The following is a 23151-nucleotide window of genomic DNA, read 5'->3' on the forward strand; positions in this document are numbered from 1 at the left end:
TGTCCTAAGAGGCTGGGAATCTTCAAAGCCTAAATGGAGAAGGGGAGCTCCATTTGGGTCGAGAAGTTTCCTCTCCCCCATTTTCCTCTAGGATTTTGGTACCAGTCAGTTTGTCCTGGCCTGGGGGTTCTGTAGAAATTTCTGCCTTTTTGGTTTCTGGGCCAGCGGGGACCCCCTTATTTCCTCCTATAAAGTTTTTGGCTATTGACAAGAGTCCTCTTGGGTCAGGTCTGGTAACCCAAAAATCTATGGTATTAACCATGTGTACCAACAATATGCATGTTGAGGAGTTATCCTTTCACTTTATGAAGGGTTATTCTTCCTGTCCTCTAATTTTGGGGTTACCCTGGTTACAGGTACACAACCCTCACATAGATTGGGTAACTAGGGGATTGTTCGATGGGGATCTAAGTGTGTTTATTTTTGTCTAAATTCTTCTCAAATGGTGGAGGGGTTACCCCCTTCCTATGCTGCTTTCGCAGATGTGTTTTCCAAAAAAGCCGCCGAAACTCTACCCTGACATAGGTGCTATGACTGCCCTATTGACCTCATTCCAGGGTCTATTCCCCCTAGAAGGAGAACATATCCTCTTTCTTTGCCTGAATCTCAGGCTATGAAAGATTATATTAAAGAGAATCTAGAAAGAGGTTTTATTAGACCCTCCAATTCCCCTGCAGATGCTGGGTTCTTTTTTGTGGGCAAGAAGGATGGGGGCCATGTATTGATTATCGTGGCCTTAACAAAATTGCAACCAAAAACTGCTATCGCCTTCCGCTAATTTCTAAATTGTTTGATCAAGTTAAGAATGCTACCATCTATACTAAACTTGATCTAAGAGGTGCATATAACCTCATTCGTATTAGGGAAGGGGATGAGTGGAAAACGGCCTTTTTAGATCTGAGGGAGCAGGTATTGAGTGAAGCTCACAATTCTAAAATGGCAGGGCATCCAGGTATTAGCAAAACTACTGATCTTTTGTCTCGAAATGTTTGGTGGCCGTCATTTAAACTAGATGTTAAAAAATTGTCAATTCCTGTCCTGTCAAAGGTCAAAATCCTCTAGTTTATCTCAGAGGTTGTTGAGGTCATTGCTTATTCCTAATAGACCTTGGTCCCATTTGTCAATGGATTGTATAGTGGACCTTGCTCCCTCTCTGGGTAAAACTATAATTTGGGTGGTGTTTGATAGATTTAGCAAAATTAGTCATTTTATTCCTCTTCCACACCTGCCTTCTACTAAAAGCTTGGCTGAATTGTTTATTGCTAACATTTTTAAATTACATGGTTTTCCAGTCAATATTGTGTCAAATAGGGAAGTACAGTTTGTTTCTAAGTTTTGGCTGACCTTCTACTCCTTGGTTGGGATCAATCTATCATTTTCTACTGCATACCATCCCCAAACTAATGGTCAGATGGAGAGAGTTAACCAGTCCCTTGAGTAATTCTTAAGATGCTATGTTTCTAATAACCCAATCCTCATGGGCTGAGCTGTTACCTTGGGAAGAATTTGCTTATAACAATGCATCTCATGCATCTAATGGTCAATCTCTTATTATGTATGGGTTACATTCTAAAGCATTTTCTTATTGTGATCGTTTGTCCTCAGTACCTTCTGTTGACGCTTCGGTAGCGAATTTTTCTAAAATTTGGTCTGGGGTACATGATTCCCTTTCAGCAGCTACTTTTGTTCAAAAAGTAGCCGATAGGTTCCGTAGGGAGGCACCCAGATATCAGGTGGGAGATCCAGTTAGGTTATCCACAAGGAATATTAAACTTAAGGTTCCGTCTATCAAGTTGGGACCTAGGTTTACTGGTCCATATCCTATTGTGGAAATGATCAATCCTTCCTCTGTTCGTCTCAAACTGCCTGATAATTTTAAGATCTCTAAATCTTTCCATGTCTCTCTTTTAAAGTTACAGGTCTGACAACAATCTTTCCCTCCTCCATTGTTAGTAGAGGGTCAGCCTGAATTTTTAGTCCAGAGACTCCTTGGGGCAAATTTACTAAAAGGGTGAAGTGGCTAACACTAGCGAAAATTCACCATCGTGACAGCGCCACTTCGCCAATTTACTAACAGGTGCTGGCGTAAATACGCTAGCGAAGTGGACCTACTCTAGCGCTACTTCGCATCCTTACACCAGGCGAAGTTGCACTATGGCGAAGGGACGTAACTACGCTAATTCACTAACTTGTGGATTTTCATGAACATTACCTCTTGCACCAGACTTTACTTCACCACCTCAGACCAGGCGAAGTACAATAGACTAGACAGGGATGGTTCAAAAAAAGTTGAGTCCCAAAAAAACACTGGGGTCTTTTACTTTTTATAGGGTGATAGGCTGAAAAACATCGAATTTTTTGTAGGGTACCCTCCTTCCCCCCCTACATTTGATAAGATATGGCACCTAAAGTATACTGTGGGCACATGAGTAGGGCATTAGAATACATTTTTTAAAGTTCCCTGGCCTTGTGTAGCGTAATGTGTTTTCTGCTGCATATACGGCCATTGTACTTTAACTGCATGCTGTATGCAAATTTACAATCGACAGGACAACTTCAAAACGCTGATCGTAACATCACTAGTGCTACTTCGCAAATGATCGGTAACTTGTGTGCAACTTTAAATCTTCGTGAACTTGTGCAGCCTGATGAAGTGCGGTGAAGTGCAGTGAAGTCCACGCTGGCGCAACTTCGGAGGTAAGTAAATTTGCCCCTTGACTCTCGCTTCACACGAGGTAAGTTACAGTATATGGTGCAGTGGAAGGGATACGGGCCTGAGGAAATTTCTTGCGTTCCTGTTCCTGATTGTCTTAGGAGTCAGTTCCATCTTAGGTTTCCGAACAACACTCACCCTGGTGGTCTATTGGGCTGGTGGGGATGCCCGCTGCGCCTTCGGCAGGGACTTCCGCCACGTTGATCTTGCCTTGTCAACCACCAGTTCTCCTATGGTGTGCACTTCCGGGTTTTACATGTCGCTGGTGTAATCATCGCTTTTTGGCGTGAGTTTCGAATATTTAATGGGGCCTTGAACACAAAATCACTGCCTATTGTTAGGTCTACTTGCTAGTTCCTGGGTGCGTTTGATTCCTGTTCCGATTCCTGGTTTGACCCCTGTTTGCCTGACTCTTCTGTTCTCTGCCAAATCTGACCCTTGCCTGCCCGACTACTCTGAACTCTGATTATCCTGACCTGTGCCTGCCTGACTATTCTGTTTCTACCTGTATTGACCCTTGCCTGCCCGACTATACGTGAATGCTGCCTGAATTGACCCTACCCTGTCTGACTACGCTTTTGTCTGCTCCTTGAACTGTAGCTTCCGTCCAAAACCTTACTAACGTCCATGCCCCTTTGCTCCAGAACCTTTGCTTGGCTCCTCTCTTATTAAGACCTGGCAGCATCCAATTAGCTGAGGGCTCCTCCTGAAGTGAAAGGCGGCTGTTAAAGGCAGAAGCAAGAGCCGAGACCAGGGAGCCTAGCACTGGTTCTGGATTTAGGGTGCCAATTGTGACATTTTCTCTGTAAAAGATGATGCCTTACACACTTTTTTAATTGGTTAATATGGTACCACTTCATGATTGGTTTGCCACTTGCTTGAGTCATCTTAATTTGATAAACAGATGGACTTGCTTTGTCTATAATGTTAAAGGGACCTCTCCAAGATGGAGTAAAAGAATGTTCCTTTTTCCCAAAATCACGTACCATTATAGAATCTCCAACATTATATTTACAGGGTCTCACCTTTATATCAAAATATTTCTTTATCTGATTTTTAGAGCGACCAGTATTCTGAGCCACAAACATTAACTTCTTGAATATACTGAGCCATTTTCTCAACCCAAGACTCTGTGGCGGCACCTTGTAAGACAGGAGTTGTAAGGGGTAACAACAAATGACCTAGCATACACATTAATCTCCCTGTCATTACTTGATAGGGGCTCATTCCAGTAGTAGAGTGAGAAGTAGACCTCATGGCCATTAAACACAATGGTAGCATCTCTTTCCAGGCTGTAGGTTTTCCTGAGCAGAATTTAGTTAACATGATTTTGATGGCAAGATGGCAGCCATACGCTTATTAAATATCGTTGGACTATTGTGTATGCCTTGTGCTAATGGATTTTCACGTGTACAGGCGATCTTTCCAAGTGAAGGTGAATTATACTGAAGATTCTGCCGCTACAGGAATTGACCAGAATCCATCGCAGATATCCAGAGAACTAAACACCTTGGCCTTAGAAGGGACCTGGGAGAGAAGGATAGGGTTTTTTCTGACAACTGGTGCACAAGTGGGAGTGACAGAATTCAATTAACGGTATTCAAGGCAAAGTCTCCATGAGCCATTTGGTTTCTGAACAGGAATTATAGGAGAGTTAGTCACTGATTCACATTCACTCAATATCTCCTGTTCTAGTAATGCCTCAATAGTTTGCTGAATATACAGTCTTTTGGGAGAGGATACTGCTTTTGTAGTGCATGGGCCCTGCCAGGAACCACTTCCTCCCCCTGCATCTTACCACAGTCGTGATTATGTTTAGCAAACACAGGTTCAAACTCTTGTATTATCTGTGACACCCTGGGATCACAATGTACTGGAAGTGAGAAGTTTTCATGCTTCTTTATAGCATATACAGCAGGGAAGTCTGAGATAATACAATGTTTTCCTTCACCATGGAACCAGATCTTTCTATTTACATAGTAAATTACCACTCCAGGAAATCAGATCCTAGAATGGAGACAGAATCAGGCAAGGGCATTAAGTAAGCATTCAAATCAAAACACTGGGGCTCATTTATTAACACTGGGCAAATTTGCCCATGGGCAGTTACCTATAGCAACCGATCAGTGATTAGCTTTCTGAAGCCAGCTGCAAGTATAAACAATGAATGCAGCAATTTGATTGGTTGCCACGGGTTACTTCCCGCAAATTTGCCCAGTGTTGATAAATGACCCCGACTGAATTGCAATACACAACCTAGTTTTCTGAACTTCTATGGCTATGGCATTAGACCCCTGAAATGCTTTTAAAATGAGTGTTTTGTCTGTAGACAAAGGGTGAGAGTGGTTGTATGTAAAATAGATATGGAGGCTCCAGAATCAATCAACATTTTCTGTTTTGGGCCTCCTTCCACAGCAGCAATGATTATTGGGCGCTTGTATCCATCTCTTCTGAACTCCACTACAGTTGAAATGGAAGCAACGCTTTTCTTATGCAGAGACATTTGAAAGGAAGATTGGGAACTGAGGAGTAATTCAAACTTTGAGAGGATTGGGGCCGACAATATTACTTGCAGTTTGTATTGCCCTAATTTTCTCCATTTCCCTCTTCATCTCTGACACTTCTTGTCTTAACTCCCTGTATGAAGGGGCAGCTGACTGTCTGGGAGCTTTTGCTTTAGCATAAGTTTATTATTTTTAAATGTGACCCAACTGCCTGCATGAAAAGCATTTAAAGGCTTCTCCCTTTATGAAGGGTCCTTTTGAGATATTAGAGGGCTTAAAACTAGGACTCCTTAGTACTGTAACCTGACCTTCTACAACTGCAACTGTGCCTCTCATGGACTTAATTTGTTCTTTAAATTATTGCTTCTGCCCAATTGAAGCAGTTAATAATCTTGGTAAAGGAGTTTTGGGTCGATACTGATAATCCCACAAATCTCCCTATATCAACCACAGCTCTGTTTATCAATGCACTTTTGTATATTTCGTCACTTTGACTACTTTGGGCACCGTTTGGCAGTGTTAATTTGTATAATTGGAACAACCTGTCAGCAAATCCTTGTACAGACTCCCCTTTCTTTTGTGTACAATTACCAAAGGCAGCATGGTGGTCATATTCTTCAATCCCTAATGCCTTTAACAACTCATCCACTAGGTTTTGTTTAGTTCTAGATTCTGTGAACACAGAATGAGGTAAACTAAGTCTAAGAGCATTGTTCATGCTTGCCACAATGATAGCAAAAACATCAGTATTCACATATACAATTTTATGAACCTCCTCAAACTGCTAATTCATTATCATATAACAGATCACAATCCAAATTGAGCTGAAATTCTTAAAGAATCTATAACAAGGTTTAAATTATTTACTTTTTCTTCCAACACTTCTTTCTAGCTACTTACAACTTTGTACTTTTCTGCTACCCACCGGGGCAGCAAAAATAAGGACATTTTTACCTTTTGAATTATTTAATTTCTTATCTGCTGCGGCTTGATTCACATAGTCTTGAGCCTGCACCAATGGATCTGCATTATTTTAATAACATCAGTGTTTACCTTAGCAATCTTTTGTAACAAAGCCTCCATAAAGGCTATTCTAATAACAACAGGAAATATCCTTTCCACCAACGCCTCGCCCCTCCTGCCTGGATTCTTTGCCAAATATGTAAGATATTCTTAAGGACAATATCAATATTAATATGAAATATTAATATTAGTCCATAATAATACAATAACTGAAGGTTCTAATGGGGAGGTTTGGCAAAGAAAAAGAGAAATTTCCTATCATACTTACCGAAAATTTATTTTCCTGGCCACTCTTCATGTCAGCATTACTATGGGTTATCTGCCCTGCCCCCTACTAGACAAGTCCCTCCCCAATCAAATAAAAATCCCACAGCCTCCTTACCCCCTCGTCTTTATAATTCAGTTCTGATGGGTGGGTCTGCTGACATGAAGAGTGGCCAAGAAAATACATTTTCGGTAAGTATGATAGGAAATTTCTCTTTTTCCTGGCCACTCCATGTCATCATTACTATGGGACACACCAAAGCAATAAAACAAACAGGGAGGGATTCAAACAAAGTGTTTTAATCAACAGAATGAGCCCGCAACACTGCGGATGCAAAAGTAGGCTGGGAAGCCCCCCTAACATCCAACTAGTAGAATTTGAAGAAGGTCCGCACAGAGGCCCAAGCTGCTGTGTCACAGATCATTGACTTTGACACATCCCCTTCTGCTGCCCAGGAAGCTGCTACAGCCCTTGTTGAATGTGCTTTAAGCCCTACTGGTGCCTGCTTGCCCTGCAAATTGTACGCCTTCTGAATCAGGACCACAATCCATCTAGCAATCATAGACTTTGCTGGCGACTCCCCTTTTCGGGCTCCTGCTGGGATTACAAACAGCCTATCAGTCTTTCTCACAGACTGTGTCAATGTCAGATAATGATTTAACATCCTAACTGGATCCAATTTTCGGGAAACCCCAGAATCAACAGAATCCTTTTGAAGAACAGATAATACTGTTTCCCGTGTCAAATGAAAAAGTGAAGCCACTTTAGGAATAAAGGAATCATGAGGCCTTAAGACAACTTTGTCCGGCCAAAATGCAATGTCTTGATCCTTTATTGAAAAAGATTGAAGTAGACTTACTCTGGCTGCCGAAACAATAGCTATCAGAAAAACAGTTTTTAATGTCACCATCCACAATGATGCCTCTTCCAAACCCTCTTTGGAGGGCAAATCTTTAAGGTTGCTGTAAAGAGACGTTTTAGCAACGGATTTTTTGCCCACTGAATCTCTGTCATAGCTGATAAAGCTGCCACTTGAACTTTTAGAGTTCTGTACTGCAGCCCCTTCGTTAACCCTTCCTGCAGGAAATCTAGAATCTGGGACAATGGTGGTGGAAGAAAATGAATTCCCTTCTGTTTCTGCCAAAGCAGAAATCTTTCCCAGATCTTGTAATAGGTGGCCGACGTAGAATGTTTTCTTGCCTTTAGTAACGTAGTCACCACTGATTCGGAAAAACCTAGCGCTAAGTATTTCTCGCGCTCAGCCTCCATGCCATCAAATGAAAGGAAAAAGGATCCGGATGTAACACCAGCCCCTGCAACAGCAAATCCTTCCTTGGTGGAAGTGGCCATGGTTCCTCTATCGCCAATCTCCTCAACAATGGGAACCACGGACGCCGCGGCCAGTGCGGAGCTATTAAGATTACTTCCACCTGCTCCTGGATAATATTTTTTAGAACTCGAAGGAGAAGAGGAATCGGAGGGAAAATGTAAGCAAGGTGATATTGCCATGATTGTAGGAGAGCATCCACCCCTAGAGCTGCCGGACAAAACCTCCTTGTGAAGAAGACTGGAAGATGAGCATTTTCTGGGGATGCCATAAGATCCACATCTGGCAGACCCCATTTTCTGACCAGCAGTTGAAAAACTTGTGGATGAATCCTCCACTCGTGCTTTGACAACATGGTTCTGCTGAGATAATCTGCTTGTTGATTGAGAACGCCTGGAACATGTACTGCTGTCAGATGTTCCAAATTCTCCTCTGCCCAAAGCAAAATCGGAGTCACTTCCTTCATGAGACGAGAACTTTTCGTCCCTCCTTGCCTTTTTACATAAGCCACTGCTGTAGCATTGTCTACTTTCACTTTTATTGCTTCTCCCTGGATTTGTGACGCAAATATCAACAAGGCCTGATATATCGCTCTGTTTTCCAAAACATTTGCATGCTTTTTGCAATCTTTCTGTTTCCAGGAGCCTTGAGCTAACTTGCCCCCCAGAAGAGCTCCCCAGCCTTGAGAGGAAGCATCTGTTTTCAGAATTTTCCATTCTATCTCGGAAAGAGGAAAACCCTTTTTCAAATTCTTGGGGTTCTTCCACCACTGAAGACTGTTCTTGAGCTCTGTAGACAGCTGAATCTGCCGATTCCAATCCTTGTTCCAACGATTCCAGTGAGCCAGAAAATGATGCTGCGCTTCCCGCATATGGAAATGCGCCCACCTAGTCATCGGAAGAGAAGCTGCCATGAGACCTAGAAGTGACATGAACTGTCTGGCTGACACCACCTTCTGCAAGCAGAAACTGTTGACCGACTGTACTAAGCGTTCCACCTTTTGGGAAGGCAAACTGAATCGATTTTTCTTTGTGTCGAAAAGGGCTCCCAGATACTGTAACGATTGGGATGGTTGCAGTTGACTTTTTTCCCCAGTTTATTAGCCAACCGTGAGACTATAGAAAAGAAACTGCTCTCTGTTTGTGTAACATCAATAGTTCTTGGCGGCAATGAGAATATCGTCGAGATAATGCCAAATAGCCAAACCTTGCTTCCTCAGTTCGGCAATTAAAGTTACCAATACTTTGGTAAATGTTCGGGGAGACGTGGAAAGGCCGAACGGCAACGCCCGAAACTGAAAATGCCTGTGACCAACCGCAAAGCGTAGAAAACGCTGATGACTCCTTTCCACAGGAATGTGCAGATATGCATCTTTTAAATCGATGGACATGAGCCAATCTCCCTGCTGCACTGCGGCAATAATTGTATTTATAGACTCCATTTTGAACTTTTGTATTTGCACCAAGGCATTCAGCTTCTTGAGATCGAGTACTGGCCTCCATCCTCCCGAGGCCTTTCTTACTAAAAAAAGGAGAGAGTAAATGCCTCTCTCTAAACAGGGAACTGGAACAATAACCTCTTGTTCCAGAAGCATTTGCACATATTCCTCCAATGCGCCTCTCTTTTCTTGACACCGAGGAATCGGTGAAACAAAAAATCTGTCTTGGGAAGGGATTGAAAGAAATTCTATTCTGTACCCTCTTCTTAAGACTGCCAAGACCCACTGGTCTGTAATTGTACTCTCCCAAATGTGAATAAATCTTGAAAGCCTTGCCCCGACTGTAACATTCTCGGTCGGATAATTGTCAGGAAGGTTTTTTAACAGAGCGCGACTGCTTAAATCTTCCTCCTCTGCTAGCCGAAGACTGACTTCCCCTCCATGACTGTCTGGCTGTATCTTTGAAAAAAATATCTAGAGCCCCCGATGGAAGCTCTTGCTCTTCCTGAGCCTTGAAAAAGAAAACCTTTAAATGGCTGCTTTGGTTTCTTCCATTGCTGCGGAAGAAAACAGCTTTTTCCTCCTGTCGCCTTGGCAATTACTTCTTCCAATTTCGGACCAAACAGGCTTCCGCCTACATAAGGTAGATTGCAGAGACTCATTTTTTAGGCCGTATCCGCACCCCATGCCCTAAGCCAAAGAGCCCGTCTCGCCGAAACAGACACCGCCATCGACCTGGAAGCTAGACGTGTGAGGTCCACCGCTGCTTCTGACATGAATGCAACAACCATCTTCAATTCTGCCAAGCCTGTACTTATCTCCACATTATCGGATCCCTCTGTCACAGCTTTATCCAAACTATCAATCCAGAGGGACACTGCCTTGGCTACACACACTAGCGCTACTGCTGGCTTACAGGAAGCTCCAGCTACTTGATACGCTTTTCGTAACTCGGACTCAATCCTTCTATACATAGGATCCTTTAGGACTGACGAATCATCTATTGGCAGCATTGTATTCTTTGCCAAATGTATCACTGGTGAATCAACTGCTGGCGCCGAATCCCAGTTCTTTGAAAGGATAAAGCTTTGCAAATCTCGTAGCCAAAGAGGAGAATGAAATCTTCTTTGCTGCCTTTCCCCATTCTGTAGTTATTAACTCTGATACTTCTGAAAAAAGAGGAAAAAAACTCCTTTGGCTTTGATGAAGATGGAAGTACTTTAGATTTTTTCTGAGACACTTCAGAGTCTTCTACTCCCAAAACTAACTTTACTGCTTTAATCAATGGATGCACTAATGACAGATCAAAAGATGATGATTCTCCCTCTTCTTCATCCTCATCCGAAAATATGTCTGAAACATTAGCCTCTAATACATTCTCATCCTTCAACAATGAAAAGGAGTGCTCCTCTTCTCTCTGCACTGAAAACTCTGACCTAAGTGGCGTCTCTCTGCAGGGACTGGAACTCCCCCCCCCCCCCAAGAAGACGAAAACAAGATCGACAGAATTTCTTTCCAGGAAGTGGAGTTTCAAAACATCCTGTACAAGTCTGCAGTGAAGAAGAGGATTTTCTTTTCTTGCCTTGTACCTCCATCATCTCTACAGGGCAAGCTACACAGAAAGAACAAAGAAGAGAGAGAAAAAAAGAGAGAGAGAGAGAGAGAGAGAGAGAGAGAGAGAGAGAGAGAGAGAGAGAGAGAGAGAGAGAGAGAGAGAGAGAGAGAGAGAGAGAGAGAGAGAGAGAGAGAGAGAGAGAGAGAGAGAGAGAGAGAGAGAGAGAGAGAGAGAGAGAGAGAGAGAGAGAGAGAGAGAGAGAGAGAGAGAAAATCAAGCGCCAAAAAAATATATAGCAATATCCGATTTTAAATTGAAAAACAAAACATTACATATCAAGCAAAAAGGGCAACTGGCAGGAATAAGGCTGCAGAGCACACGGCAAGAGATAACGAACAACCTTTTCTCTGTCAATAAAAAACATTAGAAAAGGCATTAACGCTAACAAGATCCTCCATAACTGAAAAAGACCCTGCTCAGCAGCCTGAGTACCTCAAGCACATCAGCAAAAATAGTCGCCATACCTTTCCTCCTGTCTGCTAAAAGAATAGTCGCCAGCACTGAATACATGCGCCAATTCGCAGGACTATTACTGGCGTTTTGTCGCGCTGGATGACATCATCATTCTGCTCCTCCGTCTAAGCGCCATTTTGGAATCTGGCGACCGAACTGGAGCTGCTAAGCCATATACTCTGCAGATCCCTGTGACGATCTGCCAAACCATCAACCAGGAATCGTCTTTCTATGGGATTTTTTAAAACCCATATCTGAGGGGGCTTCATGCAACAGTTTTTACTGAATGAATAACCCTCAGGCTTCTTTCCCCCAATCTTTACACGTATTGGATATGGACTTCTGCCAGCTGCCCCTGCTGTCCGTAAGAGAAAAAACAGGACAAAAAGAAAAAGACGAGGGGGTAAGGAGGCTGTGGGATTTTTATTTGATTGGGGAGGGACTTGTCTAGTAGGGGGCAGGGCAGATAATCCATAGTAATGCTGACATGAAGAGTGGCCAGGAAATGATATTCAACGTTATTACTGAAAAGAGGATTTATGTATAAATCAAAAAACATTTACACAATTACAAAAAAATAATAAGCCATAATATACACATAAGGAAAGGTAAAAGGAAAAACCAACAATCTATAATTCAGAATGATATTTGCAATGCATATCAAAACAACAAGTGAGACAAATCAACAACTCAAACTTAAACCCGGGCCCGGGCCCGGGCCTAGGGCGGCAAGATGTTAGGGGCGGCAAGCAGGTGCCCTTAACATCTCTTCAGCAGCTTGTGATGTGACTGCGCTGCGTATGCGTCACTCTGCTCCAGCCAGCCTCCTTATTTGCAATGGCGCGCTCTCTCGCTCCTCCTACTCCAGTCACGATCCCTTTACCCTCTCAAGGCTTGATCTTTCTAATGCCCCGTGTCCCTCTGAGGTCCTGCTTCATCTTCCGCTCCCACCCGACATCCATTTCTCGCTCACTCTCTCACTCTGTGCCTCTCTGATATCACCTGCTGCCCTCACTGTCCATGAATCAATCTCCTGGCCGCATGTATAGCTCTTCACTTCTCTGCATTGCAACTGTAACGCTCTCCTCTCTCCGACCTCCTTCCTCATTCTTAACCCGTCACCTCTCCTACAATGGTTTCTGCGTTCCCCCCCCCACCATAAATCTCTGGTGTCGCTCCCACTCACCGGTCCTGAGCTCCTTTCTTCCTTCACCACTCTCCGTCTGCAGCATTATGCCATGGTGAATCAATGAAGCCAGTAAAAAAGGTACAAAAATGAAAGTGGAACTAATGGGAAACAGACTAAATGTTGGCACTGTGCATATTAAAATAGAGCAAGACAGACACTGCATGCACACAGAAACACTGTAGATTATAATGAATAATGCACCCCCTACTGTAATTTATAAAGATATTTAAAGTCACCTCGGAGTTACGTGACCTGTATAAAAGCACGAGGCCTGCGGCCTCGTGCTTTTATATGGTGATGTAACTCCTCGGTGACTTCTAATATCTGTATAAATTACAGTAGGGGGTACATTATCCACTATATATTTTCTAATTATTGGCAACTGTTGGTGGTAGGTTAAAAAGTATAATATTCATATTGGATATATTTAAAAGTTATTTATGGTTTAATACATAATTATTTCCATTTTATTGTCTGTGTTATTTTATTTTGCATAAATGATTGGATAAAGATTCGCTTCCAGAAAATGCGGGGGGGGGGGGGCAGCACAGTAGCTGGGCCTAGGGGGGCAAGAATGGTAAATCAGGCCCTGACAAGAATCAATATCCACAGTATGTAAACAAGGAGAAAAAGGTTACAAACAATATGCTCTAAAACCTCTTACACCTATAACACATGTAACGCTAATCTGGGCTATCCAGACCACAGATAGTTAAATGTCCAGCTAATGGTAATAAGCATGGGTTACATTGGACTCACACATCAGGATCAGGGTCTTCACTAAGTGGAAGTCTTCCCTTAGGATGTAGTGAGACTACAACACTCAGGCTACTATACATAAAATAGGAAAAAGATTTGAACGCCAGGAGGTTCTTTTGGTAAAAAACAAATGGATGGTTTATTAGCACAAGCAAATGACCACAGGTTTACTCATGTATGAGGAGCTATTAGCATATCACAGTTTCAAGTGGATAGAGGAGGATGATACAGCAACAGTGTCGGACTGGGGTGCCTGGGGCCCACCAGGAAACCTCATCTCAAGGGCCCACCCTCCTGTACAAAATCGCCCGCAAATATAAAAATTAACATTTTTATTTAAAAAAAACTGGAATGGCTGTGACAATATTAAATTAAAATATTAGTCATAAATACAAAAGCATATCAGAATCCTTTTAATTAAGTGCACATACAATACAAATAAGGTAACCCTTTTATCACACTTTATTGCTGTACTGCAAGTTGGAGTGATTTAACCCCCCTCCCTTTCGCCCCAGCAGCCTAACAACAGAGCAATGGGAAGGTAACCAGATAACAGCTCCCTAACACAAGATAACAGCTGCCTGGTAGATCTGAGAAAAGCACTCAGTAGTAAAATCCAGGTCCCACTGCAACACATTAAGTAGTAGAAACAACAGACTGTCAGAAAGCAGTTCCATCCTAAAGTGCTGGCTCTTTCTGAAAGCACATGACCAGGCAAAATGACCTGAGATGCACCTACACACCAATATTACAACTAAATACAAAAATAAAATAAAAAATTACACCATAAAAAGCATGACAGAAGAATAGTATGACCCAGAGAGTGATAGTCTAACACAATTTGCAATTGGTCTTCATTTTTTATTTGTGGTTTTTGTAATTACTTAGCATTTTTGGCATTTCAGCCATTGGTTTGAGTCAGAAGAAGAAGGCATGCAATTTGAAAACTATGCAAAATAGACCAATTGAAACCTTGCTAAGAATTGTCCATTCTATAACATAGAAAATGGTGCACTATCCCCTAAGAGGTTAAAAAAACCTGCAACTTTTTGTCTGCTGATCCCCACCCTAGTAACAGTGTGACAAAAAATAATAATCACATTTTTTAATAAATTATTTTTATTTTCTTTATATTTTGACCAAGGTAAGTACCTGTACTGCAGCAGGGGGTCACAATTTGAGGCTTCAGGATAGCCAGTAATGTCCTCAAGTTAGTTATATGATGATGTGCCACCTGGGAGACAGGAGAGGGAGTTTTGCCACCACCAAGCCATGCTTTTGAAGACATGGCACACTTTATTCATTTTGCTTAAAACTTACAGCCTACTCAATATGCAATACTCTTAACTGTCATGGATTCTACAGCCAGATATTTTACTTAGTCTTAATTTGTAACCGAACGTATGATGTTACTACTAGAATTCTGGCCTTGTATTTCAATATGTTCAATTAAAGGGGTGGTTCACCTGTAAGGTAACTTTTATTTTGTTATAGAATGGCTAATTCTAAGCATCTTTTCAATTGGTTTTCATTATTTATTTTTTTTATAGTTTTATAGTCATTTGCCTTTTTCTTCTGACTCTTTGCAGCTTTCAAATGGGGGCCACCGACTCCCTACTAAAAACAAATGCTCTGTAAGGCTACACATGTATTGTTATTGTTACTTTTTATTACTGCTCCTTCTATTCAGGCCTCTCCTATTCATATTCCAGCCTCTTATTCAAATAAGTGCATGGTTGCTAGGGGAATTTGGGCCCTAGTTACCAGATTGGTTAAGATGCAAATTAAAGAGCTGCTGAAACAAAACGCTAAATAAGTCAAAATCCACAAATAATAAAAAATTAAAACCAATTACAAATTGTCTCAGAATATCCCTCTCTACGTCATACTAAAAGGTGAACAGCCCCTTTAAAAGCAGCCTAACCAATTCTTATAGTAACCAGCAAAAGGATCCGCACTCTCAGGTCTTAAATATAGTATAAAAAATGTTTTATTGTTCAATGCGAGACTGACGTTTCAGCCTCCTCTGAGAGATTTTGAGAGATGGTCACCACGTTAGCTCTAATTTGTCTAGCTTCCCGCCTAAATTTTGTATTTATGGCAGCTTTACGAACCATTAGACACTTTGAGAAAGACTTCAGAGGAGGCCGAAACGTCAGTCTCGCATTGAACAATAAAACATTTTTTATACTATATTTAAGACCTGAGAGTGCGGATCCTTTTGCTGGTTACTATTTGAATTTTGAGACTGCACCCAGGCAATTTAAACAATTTTTCATGAGTGCTGGCTATTCTATGGACTATATATATATATATATATATATATATATATATATATATATATATATATATATATATAAAAAAATTCAGAGAGCAGGGGAACAGAACAGCCGAGCAAAGACTATCAGAGCAGCAGCAGCAGCAGCCGTCCCCCACAACCCCCCAGGGTGATTAAGGTCGCACAACTTATACTTGCCAAGCCCAGGCACAAGCAGGTAGCGAAAGTGACTGCAGCCAGCCAGGAGGATCAACCCCACCGCACCAGTCTCTGACGCGTCACGCGCGCATCTGTCTCTTCCCCTACGAGAAGGACGCCAGCCAGGTCAGTGACATCATCAGGCGCATCGCATACTGAAACATGCGCAGCAGTGCAGCGCACAACCACCCTGCACAGAGCAAAGCACAGTCAGGTTGCAGGTAGCAGCTTTGACAGGCAGTTCAGTAGCCAGCCCAGGAGCCCAGGTGATAGTGGCAGCGCTGCGGGGCCCATTGCAAAATGGGAGCTCTGGCAAAAAATAGATGGGAATGTGGTCGTAGGGGCCCACAAGGACTGGGGCCCACCGGGATTTTTCCCGGTGTCCCGGTGGGCCAGTCCGACCCTGTACAGCAATGAAGGATGTGACTCCCATAAGGCATAGTAGTCAAGCGTACATCAATTCCCTCAGGCAGATATACCTCTAAGTGGTCTGGATCCCATCCAGTGGAGTGGTTAGGGAGTAGAAGTCTAGCCTAACACCCATCTGCTGTGGTCCCTTCACTAAAGGCATACAAGGAAGCCTTTTGGGAAGCTACTCCCTGCTACTGATCCTTGATGGAGCACACAACTGCACTTGCTATATAAGTCTATCTCACTTTCCTAGAGAGTCTATGAAAGAATCTATCCTGTGCTTGCTAACCTCATTCATGGGTTTCCTGGTCCACAACTTAAACACTAAAGGTGCTGTCCCTTTAAGGTGGGTGGCTTTACTGGGCCTTTGTGTGCCCAGGCTCAATGGGAACAACCTAGCTGGAAGGACACCTGGAGCCAAAGAGGAAGATCCACCCCTTTCCACACACTATATGGAAGTGTGGTAGGAAGTGGTCATTTCACCCTTTGGCCAATAACTACTTATTATGCAAATAGAACTAGAATTAGATACATAGGCTTCTGCCTAGTAACTAAGGATAAGGAAGTGTAGGGATTTAAAGTCATACAAACATATTAATCCTATGGGTCCCTACACACACTAATAAGTTATAACTATCAATGATAAAGAGACACTGAGATAGTTACCAGTCCTTGGACAGCATGTGTTTGTTCTTATGTTCAGCCGTACAGGGGTTAATTCCTCAATGCTTCGATCCTCAGCAAAGGATTACCGCAATCCTATGTAGACTCCAAATTCTGCAGGATAGAGGAGAGCACTCAAATAGCAGTTACTGCTAGAAAAGTATTTTATTGACTACAAATCACACAACATGTTTCGGGCTTAGCCCTTTCTCAAGTGTAATCCCAGTAAACAGCTTGAAGTCTTTCACACCCATCCTCCCACCTAGTGAGTCATCAAAGTCTCCAGGTGTATCCATATCGTTAAACTAAAAAATCTTCCTTTTTAAAAGTCCATGTCCAAGCCAAGACCATTTATTTGCTAGAAAGATGATAAATAAATGAATACACGCAGTGATTCCGTGGTGTATACAGCTTTTCTTTCTTCCTACTAATATTGTGCAATATATAGAAACAGAGTAAAATAATTGGATTAAAAGTATACTTTGTTTTTCCTTGCTTTATTGCACTGTAGGGGTCCTGCGTGACCTCGCTGTATTCTGATCGCTGTCTATGTTACCTGACGGATACCTTTATGTTGTTGTTATGTTTTAAATGTGTATAAATAAACACCTTTAAAAAAAAAAAAAGTATACTTTGTAAATAAAACCAACAACATTGCTTCAATATGTCAGTCTCTGGGCCTGCAGTCAGTGGGTTAACTACTGGGGGAGCAGGGGGTGCAATTGGGCCAGGGCCCGCACAACGGCAGGGCCCCCCGCAGTCACGCGCCCACTGCAGCGGCTGCAGCGCCGCACGGAAGAGGTGGGGGGCAGGGCCCGGCTGCACGGCCCACACCAGGGCCCGCCCCCACGTAGTTCCGTCTCTGCCTGCAGTGTTCCTGTTCAGACGTGGACCCCCCTACACAGAGGTCTGTTCCCTAAAACAGAACTCCAGACTGTACTTTGTACACATCTTTTATACTGTTTTTAGAGTCTCACCACCACAAGACAACTGGCTAAACAGAAGCCCAGATTGACTCTTGTTTGATGACATAACTTTCCCACACTATATGTAAAGGAAGGCTTTTGAGATCCTGTAATAACTTGATCTCACAACATGTTTTTATGACAGGCTCTTTGCATAATATCATGAGAACCTGTACTTAGCCTTCATTTACACATTATGATGAAACTGTTAAATCACATATCACCGCCTCAGGGCCAACTGTTGAATACTCTGACGCCTCTGGCTCTTTTCCAGGTCTTTCTTTGTCTATAACTATTATTTTGATCCCAGAGACTGCAGTGTTATCTGATAACTGTTTTGGCAACTCCCTGTCCCATGTGCGTGACATCATTGTGCCGGCGTCAAAGCGCCGGTGTCAGGGCGCTGCTGCTACCCACTTGTAACCTATGGGGGCCGCCGTCTTGGAGCCAGCAGCGCCGAAGACGGACACACTGGCCAGCACTCATGACAGTACCCCCCCCCACGGGGGCCCCTGGACCACCAAGCCGTGGCTTCTCGGGAAACTGGCTGTAGAATTCCCTTACCAAGCGAGGGGCATGTACATTGGAGTGTTTCTCCCATGAGCATTCTTCAGGACCAAAGCCCTTCTACTTAATAAGGAACTGGAGAAAACCCCTGGAGAGTCTGGAATCTAAAATCTTTCCCACCTCGTACTCCTGTTGACCATCCATGGGGATAAACGAAGGAGGAGACTTATCTGAAGAGAAGCGATTGGAAATTGCTGGTTTAACCAGGGAGAAATGAAATACATTAGGAATTCGTATCTCAGGGGGAAGAGATAGCCGGACTGCCACAGTATTAACTACCTCTGAAATGGAGAAAGGACCAACAAACTTTGGGCCCAACTTGGGAGAAGTGGCTATTTAATCCTCTACACAAGTGCACACAATCACTCTGATGAAGTGCCCAGCTATGGGGCATGAAACGCGTTAGAATTGTACACCCTCCACTGTTGTCCTTTTTATGTGCGAATAAAGCCGAATCTTGATGATAATTGTGCCGGATTCCTGATGTTCTTGGTCAGCGCCTGACAGCGGTCTGTGGTTTTGCTTTACATAAGGAACACCAGAATCTGTCTGTGAATTGCAATCCCCTGTCAGAGACTATCTCAGCCGGGAAACCATGCAATCAAAAAATAAATTGGATGAACAGTTGGGACAATTCCACACAGAGGGAAATTTCCTTAGAGGGATGAAGTGTGGCATCTTACTGAAACAATCTATAACTACCCAGATGACAGTGTTCCCATTTGAGGGTGGTAGCTCTACAATAAAGTCCATCCCTAGGTGAGTCCAGGGACGCGAGGGAGTGGGTAGAGGTTGTAATAGACCGCTGGGACGAGCATGACTAGACTTGGAAGTGGCACAAATTGTACAAGCTGCAACAAATCCTTGATGTCTTTGCCGATAGTTGGCCACCAGACTAGGCGTCGTAGAAGCTCTATAGTCTTTTCTAACCCAGGATGTCCAGCCTGCTTAGAACAATGGGTCTGTTGTAAGATAGGCAGACGGAGCTCCAAGGGTACAAACGCCATTCTGATAGGTGTTTCAACAGGAGCGGAAGACTGACCAGACAGGATTTGCTCGACAAATTGAGGAAAAAGAGAAGCAATAATAGGAATAATAGGATCTTGCCTTTCAGGGAGACGATCCCCTGGAGTGAAACTTAGAGACAACGCATCTGCTTTCCAATTCTTGGAGCCAGGACGGTAGGTTAAGACAAAGCGGGAAAAGAAGAGGGACCACCTTGCTTGTCGGGGATTCAGTCTCTTGAGAGTTTGTATGAATTTTATGGTCAGTATAGATAGTGACTGAGTTCAAGGCCCCCTCTAAAAGGTGGCGCCACTCTTCGAGAGCAAGCTTTACCACCAAGAGTTCACTGTTCCCAACATCATAGTTCTGCTCCGCAGGAGAGAATTTCTTGGAAAAGTAAGCACATGGATGTAATTCATAATAATAATCAACGGAGTGTCTTTGGGAAAGGATAACACCGGCCCCAACATCGGAAGCATCCACCTCGATGAAGAAGGGTAGATGGGGATCAAGATGACAAGACACAAGGTATTCATAATGCCCATCCCGAGTGTTGAATGCCGTCTTCCATTAGTCCCCTTCACAGATGCGGATGAGGTTGTATGCCCCACGTAGATCCAACTTGGTGAAAATATTAGCCCCTTTCAGTTGGTCAAACAGTTCTGTGATGAGGGGCAAGGGGTATCGGGTTTTAACCATAATTTTATTAAGTTCAGGGTAGTCAATACAGGGACGACCATCTTTCTTCTCCAAGAAGAAGAAACCAGCCCCTTGCGGAGAGGTAGAGGGACAAATAAATCCCCACTGGAGATTTACTTGGATATGGTCTTTCATGGCGGAGGTTTCTGCAGGATAGAGCTACGGCCTCTAGGGGGCATGGTTCCTGGAAGAAGATCGACAGGACAGTCATAGTGACGATGAGGAGGGAGGAATTCCGCAGACTTTTTACAAAATAAATCAGTGAACTCCCTGTAGGCTGTCAGCAGGGACTGAAGATCTGTTGAAGAGATGGTCAGCCGGTGGAGGGGAGAAGCGAGTGGACAATGTTCTTGACAAAATGGACTCCAATGAGAAATCTGATTGGAGGACCAATCTATGGAGGGATTGCGCAGACATAAACACGGTAATCCCAACACCACAGGAGAGGAGGGACAGGAAATTATGAGGAATGCCAATTTATCAGTTTGCAAAGTCCCAATCTGCAAAGGTAATTCCCTCATTGTCATGGAGATAATGTCAGACGTTAGGGGTCTGTCGTCAATAGCAAAGACCCGCAAGGGAGTAGACATGCGATACAGGGGAACACCAATTTGCTTGGCAAAGGCAGCGTCCATAAAGTTTCCAGCCGCTACCGAATCGCTGCCTGGCGCTCATGACAGGGAGCCCCTTACAACAAAATTATCAGGTACCCCAAGAGCCTAATGGTATGTGCACTTTGCTTATTTTACCCAATGCTCTTGGGCATTGGGTGTAAAAATATTGACTATTTATAGTCAATACTCTGGGGCTGCACACAGCCACTCCTTTTTCTCATATTTTATCTCTTTATTTAACTTAACTCAGTGTTTGTCATCTTGCACTTATTTCTATGTTTTTATTCACTTTTATTGGTGTGATTCCAACCTTGGGGCAAATTCAGTAACCGGCGAAAATTCGCCAGCGCTGCGTGCTTCGTGCACATCGCAATACTTCGCCAGGCGAAAATTCGCCTGGACAACGCTAATTCATGAAGATCCGAAGTTGCGCACAGTGTACCAAACGCTGGCAAAATTCCGCCAGCGAAATTAAGCTCAGCAGTTTGAAGTTACGCTAGCGTTGGCTAATTAACATATGGCGTGCAGTTTAAGTACAATGGCTGTATATGCTGCAGCAAATACATTACACTACACAAGGCCAGGGAACCTTAATAAAATTATATACTGTAAAGTTGTTATAATGCCCTACACATGTGCCCACAGTATAGTTTATGTGCCATATGTTAGCAAATGTAGGGGGAAGGAGGGTACCCCCCCAAAAAAAATTACGATCTTTTTCAGTCTATCACCCTTTAAATAGAAAAAAACGCCAGTTTTTTTTAGGAACTCCTATCTACTCTATTGCACTTCGCCTGGTCTGAGGTGGTGAAGGCAAGTCTGGCGATAGAGGTAATGGTCAGTAAAATCAAAAACATGGTGAATTTGCGTAGTGCGAAGTTGAGCCAGAGTCTATCTCCTTTGCGAATTTTCACCAGCGTTAGCCACTTCGCCCTTTAGTAAATTTCCCCCTTTGAGTCTGCACTAATCTAAGTGGGAGACGTGTAGTTATTAGGGCAGAGACACACAAGGAAACTTCGGGCGACTTCGGTAAACGAAGTGCTCTGAGTACCATCCCCCTTTTATGCCTTTTGGCTGTATGGAGTCCAGCCCCCTAGCCTATGTGGCAAAGGGGATTTGATAAAGGGGCTTGCCTTTGTCCTTCAACAAAGGCAAGTCTGAAGACACTATTTCCTCGCTGGTCTTTTAAGTCGGGTGACTCTTATTTTTTAGTTGTGTGTTTTTAAATGCACTTGCACTTTTTGGGTGAATGAAGCACTGCTTAAAACCTCAATAATATAAAAGAAAAAACTTTTGAAACCGTGAGACATTCTGCACCCCTACCAGTATTTTATTCTCTTCAGATAGCTTCTCCCTTTTGTGGAGGGTGTGATATAAATGGAATGTTAGCTGAATCACCCAATGGGGTGTATGTGATAGAGGTTGGCGGAGGTCTGCTGAACCCACTAGTTGCCTACAAACACTGAGCCTCTCATCATTACCAAGGGACGGAGGGGGAACAGAAGGCAGGATACATGGGAAGTAGTAGAGTGTCAGTGTGTATGTGTATCAGGGACAGTTATCAGATATGTCGGCAACCCTCAAGCTTAAATCCAGCTTTGGTTTTGTCAGGGCTTTAACTTCTGATTTTGTGAGCCAGGGTGGCTGTCCCAACCCTTGTGCTCATATATGTAAACTGCTGCCTGCCAAGGATTGCTGGGAGGATGAAGGGAGTTGTAGTTAAAGATGAAAGGCTGCAGGCTGTATATCCACTGGATAAAGAGACAGTTTTATTATAGAGAAGGGTTTAGAACTATTCTTTATATAGCCATAAAGAATCATCGCCTTTACCTGGGGACTGTATTGTACAAGGATAATGCCCTCCCGATCCTAATAACCCCTAAAACCATGTAACTGAACAAAAAAATTACTAGGCCCCTGATGGCCTAATGATTAAAAACAAGCACATACTGTATGGGAACCCTTCAATATACTAATATAAGGCTGTGAAGGAAGCAGCTTAGGCCCAAATTGGTAACGTCATTCTTATTGCAGACAATATGTTTCCTTTTAGCTCCCCGTTCTGCTCATGGACCATTTAGGTTTATGGCTCATGGTGTGTTTGATTTTGCGGGAAAAAACATCAGCAGAGAATATGCCAATCTGTTCCACATCGTGTGCATTGACAGAAATTACTGAGAGCTGCCTATCACTACACACAGAAAATGCAAATACAAGCAGTATTTTTACACTGGCAGAGAAAATGCTCAGTATGCCATAAGGTAAGGACAAACCAACTGTATATTCTCAGCAGGTGAACAGAAGCCAATGCACTCTCATCTGCTCGATTGTTTCTCTGCACTGACTAGGGTTGCCACCTGGCCGGTATTTTACCGGCATGGTCGGTAAAAATGATGGCTGATCCCAATATTATTTATATGGAAAAAAGATAATTATATAGGAAGGCCGGTATTTTTTCCAGAAAA

General features: G+C 43.1%; 1 protein-coding gene across 1 annotated transcript in view; it reads right to left on the minus strand.

The window, feature by feature from the left end:
• slc22a20p.2.L (solute carrier family 22 (organic anion transporter), member 20 gene2 L homeolog) overlaps window positions 1–17091 on the minus strand; it is a 41596-nt gene extending 24505 nt beyond the window's left edge. The window contains exon 1 of the mRNA XM_018257547.2: window positions 16840–17091. The gene's annotated coding sequence lies outside the window, so the exon portion shown is untranslated. The remainder of the gene's footprint in view (window positions 1–16839) is intronic.
• Between the last annotated feature and the right edge of the window lie 6060 nt (window positions 17092–23151).

Source organism: Xenopus laevis, chromosome 4L, assembly GCF_017654675.1.
Source record: "Xenopus laevis strain J_2021 chromosome 4L, Xenopus_laevis_v10.1, whole genome shotgun sequence".
NCBI classification, from domain to species: Eukaryota; Metazoa; Chordata; class Amphibia; order Anura; family Pipidae; genus Xenopus; species Xenopus laevis.